Source organism: Aythya ferina (assembly GCF_964211825.1).
Source record: "Aythya ferina genome assembly, chromosome: 2".
Classification (NCBI taxonomy): Eukaryota; Metazoa; Chordata; class Aves; order Anseriformes; family Anatidae; genus Aythya; species Aythya ferina.
Window position 1 is genome coordinate 134,782,049 of NC_140297.1, and position 4,873 is coordinate 134,786,921.

Below are 4,873 nucleotides of genomic sequence, written 5' to 3' on the forward strand. Positions count from 1 at the left end.
AAATCCTGCTGCTTAGAAAAATCTAAAATCTGATGTGTATTAAGAGCTTTCCTGAATTGCAGTTTTAGTAACTAGAAAAACAGAAGCTTTTATGTCAGTACCTTTTTACAAGCTGGTGCATTGTGCTTGTAGTAGGGTCTGCATGACTTGCAAACTTTTTTAAATTGTGTGTAAGAAGATAAAGACAGTCCTGCTATGCCAAAAGATAAGCCAGGGCGCTCATTGTCCTGCCATGTATCTATCACCTGATGTCTCATACATCTACACAGCTGGAGGGGTCAGGGTCTGTACCTCCTTCCCATTTCTCCCCCCCCACAAAAAAAAAAAAAAAAAAAAAAAAAACAGTATGAATGCCTCTTGCAAATGATTGCAACCTCTGGCTCAGATCAATGCCACAGTGCTTTGCCCCTGCAAAACTTGAGCATATGAGAGATGTTGTGCTTCATAGCTCTCCATGCTGTGCACAATACATGATAATGTCAGCAGGACTTACTTTAAAATAATAATTTTTTAAAAAAGGCAGCAACTGTCTGTGTGCAAGCTGGCAGGCTCTGTTCCGAATTTGTGATTTTTGCTCCTACTTCTTCTTGGTACTACTCTTGCACCTATGCTCTGACATGCTCTGCAGCTTTCCTGTATGCCTGCAGCAGCTTTTCTGTCAGCACCTGGGGAGCTGCTGATTCAACATTGCTGATGTATGGATGGAGCCCTGGAAGGATGGGACAGATCCTAAAGCCATTCCGGGTACTGCCAACCACCTGCATTAGCTGCTTTCCCTCCAATCTCTTCATAGTGCAGAGGAAATGTTAGACATGGAAGATGAGGACCAACAGGTAGGACACCCAGCTGAGTGAAACGAGTGTCCTACTGCTTTCCGAGGTCTCTTCCTGCTTCTGCCCCTTGCCTGTCAGTAGGGAATAGGGTTGGAGTCAGTTAATAATAACAACAATAGGTCTGGCCTACAGCATTAGGTTGAGGAATGGGGCTGTCATGCTCCTGTAATCACTGTGGGCTGCCCCCTTCGTGTGCAATCACCTGGAGGTGACACAGCTGCAGAAAAAGTAATTTTCTACCCCCAATCCTAAATGTATGTGCATCTATAGGTTTGTGAGTGTTGTTCTGGCCAAAGCTCAGCACTCCAAAGAAGCCCTGAGGCCACTTACTGAGCCGTTTTTTATCTCCCTCCTCTTTCCTTGGACCATGAGGCCTCCTCCCTGAGGAAGTAGGATCCATCAACCTGCCTTCTCTGACACGTTACGCATGTGCAGATTTCATCAAGAGCGAGGTAGAGGAGGGGGCAGCCGCACTCTGGACTAGAGGGATACAGAAGGGTAGGGAGAAAGCTTTGGGGTAGGCATGGGGAAAGGGAGGTGAAGTCTGTGTGCCCAAGCCATGCAGGGTGTTTGAAGGGTGTATGGAAGTGACGATTAGACATGAAAGTTAATAAGTCAAAGTCTGCCTCTGATGAGTCTGTTGTTTAATTCCCATAGTATGAAAGAGGAACAGAGTTTCTGTGCAGCTGGAACACAGCACTGATTTTGACTGCAGCAGCATGTACAGGGATGGCCCAAGAGCCAGGCACAGTCATGCAGTTCACGCACAGCTTCTTCAGGAAATCCAAGTCTGGTGTGTTTGCTACAGTCGTGCTCAGTGGGACCCAGGTCTGTGCGTAAAATGGTTGCAAGCGCTCAGGAAGACTGCTGTTTGAAAAACTAGCTGATTGATTGATTTACACACACAAACACACACACATGCTCTGCCATTGAACAACAGTATTCTGTGCACTCCTTACCTCTTCACTAGTAATTCCTAAGAGCTTTTTCAGCTTTCACTCGCAAGGAGGAATGCTGCTGCTGTTTCAGAATGCTATTCTTACTGACAATGAGAGCTTTCCTCTGAGTAGTACTAGTTCTTGGACAGCCTTTTTATACGCACATTGGAAAGGAAGGAAACAAAAGACAAATTATTTTGTACTTCTTACCATTATATATTTCATGTACTTTTTTAGCACCTAGCCCATTACTATTGTAACTGCTTCAACTGTCTGCAGTCATCTTCAGTTTTAATTCTAATGAATAATTTGTGTTCTTAGAATCATGGACTATCATGAAATTGAAGAGACCCAAGAATGTCATCAAGTCCAACTCCTGGCTCCACACAGGACCACACAAAAATCAGACCATGTGTCTGAGAGTGTTGTCCAAGTGCTTCTTGAACTCCAGCAGACTGCAGGCTGTGACCACTGTCCTAGGGAATCTGTTCCAGTGCCCAACCACCTTCTCGATTAAAACCTTTTCCTAATGTCCTCTTCGGTTACTTTTTATCATCTTTACTATACTTGTCTTCATTCACAGCACCCAGAATCCATCTGGTCTTCATGATTAATAAAAAAAAAATATATAAAGTGTTTTTTTTTTTTAATTTTAAATAGTTTATATAAGCTTTATATAAGCTGTTGCACCCATACAATGAGGAGCAACCCCAACCAGAGCCCAGAGCTCAGTCCTGAATATGTTGCTGAATCGTTAACAGACTGTAAGGCCTTTGCCGTGGTCCATGTGACGTCCTAATCTCTCAATTGGAGAGATACGGATTTGTAGGAAGGACCATCTGGTGGATAACGAATTGGCTTGGTGGCCACACCCAGAGAGCGGTGGTCAATGGTTCTATGTCCAGGTGGAGGCCAGTGATGAGCAGTGTCCCTCAGGGGTCTGCCTTGGGACAGGTGCTTTTCAATATATTCATCGATGACTGAGACCTTGGGACTGAGTGTACTCTCAGCAAGTTTGCAGATGACGCCAAGCTGAGTGGGGCAGTTGATACAACAGAAGGAAGGGATGCCAAAAGGACCTGGACAAACTTGAGAAGTGGGCCCATGTGAACCTAAAGAAGTTCAACAAGTCCAGGTGCGCAACAAGTGCTGCACCTGGGTTGGAGCAATCCCGGACATGAGTACAGTCTGGGAGAAGATCTTATTGAGAGCAGCCGTGCAGAGAAGGACATGGGGTTCTGGTGGACCAAAAGCTTGGCATGAGCCAGCAGTGCATGCTCGTAGCCCAGAAGGCCAACTGCATCTGGGACTGCATCAACAGAGGGGTGGCCAGCAGGTCAAGGGAGGTGATTGTGCCCCTCTGCTCTGCCCTTGTGAGTCCCCACTTGGAGTGCTGTGTCCAGGTCTGGGGCCCACAGCACAAGAAGGATCTGTTAGAATGGATCCAGAGGAAGGCCACAAAGATGATCAAGGGGCTGGAGCACCTCTCGTACAAAGAAAGGGTGAGAGAGCTGGGACTGTTCAGCCTGAAGAAGAGAAGGCTCTGAGGAGACCTCATTGTGACCTTTCCATGCTTTAATGGGTCTTATAAAAAAGATGGGAGAAGGACTCATTACTCAGGTAGATAATGATGGGGCAAAAGGGAATGGTCTTAAACTAAAAGAGGGGAGATTTAGACTAGACAATAGAAGGAAATTCTTTACTGTGAGGGTGGTGAGGCACTGGAACAGGTTGCCCTGAGTAGCTGTGGATGCCCCATCCCTGGAAGTGTTCAAGGCCAGGCCAGATGGGGCCTTGAGCAACCTGATCTAGTGGGTGGCATCCCTGTATGGCAGGGGGTGTGGGAATTGGATATCTTTAAAGACCGTTCCAAACTGACCCATTCTGTGATTCTCTGATACAATTCTGACCAGCCACAGAGTTTGCTGATCCTCATGTTCTGCTCCCACCCTTTGAGTTAATGCATTTGACAGTACTCTGCACACTATGCTTTGTCCTGTGTGAACTTTATATAAAGATCTGTTTACCAGGTCAATACAAATATTGGCCAGATGTTGCTTTGTTAATGGCAGCTAATGGCAGAAGACATTCAGCTGCATCTTTCCAATTGGGGTTAACTGTAAGTGCATCTGTTGTAGACAAGGACTGTGGGGATCTACACTGCCTGAAACACCAAGATGTTTCGTGGGAATAGAAGGAAGGGCACAGAAGTAGGAAATAGGAGGAAGAAGAGGAGTTGGCAGTGGCTTGGCTGTGCTGTTAACTGCATCAGGGCAGTGGTATGAATGAAGAGGGCTCTAGAAATAGCTGGAGTGTTCTTGCTTGCAGTGTAGAGCCTTCCTGAGCAGAAATAGAAGTGTAAGCAAGAAACCAGAGGATGTTACAGCCTTTTCAGGCAAGTGTACTTCCCTTTGCTGCTCCACAAGCAACTGTGTATATGCGTAGCTACAACACAGAAAAGAATTGCTACGTGCAGTAAATTGGCACAGGGGAACCCTCATTGCTGAAGGACTAGTCATAGTCTGCCTGGCTGTAAAAATGAATAAGAAAAATGTTACAAAGAAGTGAATGTGACTTCCTTTATGTTATCTATCGCTTACTTAAAATGCAAGGTAAGGGTAATCCTCCTTAGCAAAGGACCTAGAATTTATGTCCACAGAGGCAATGTTCAAGAAAAAAATGTTTTTCATGCAGGCTGCATGCTTAGTGATTGCACAATGCTAAGCTGTGTGCTGTTGCTCTAAATTTGTGGGAAATGTCAAATAAGGCCAATAATAATACGGGAAGCATTAATGAAGAAAACATTTTGTTTCATATTCCAACATGCAGCCTCTACTGAACTAAAGCAGTGGACTGAAGCTGGCTCAAGTGGTGGGTATATGAACAATGTAAAGGTGCTCGCCAGCTCTAAGAAGGGACAAATGCCTGATGACAGAGGCCCTCAAAGTAGCACAAAAAAAAAAAAAAAAAAAAAAAAAAAAAAAAAAAAAAACAGTACAGTGCCCAAACTGAGAAGCATGACAAGTTCAAATTTCAGAGTGAAAGTAACTATACATTCTTGAAAACAGGATTGCAGCCCTACTTTTTAGGCTATAGTCTGTT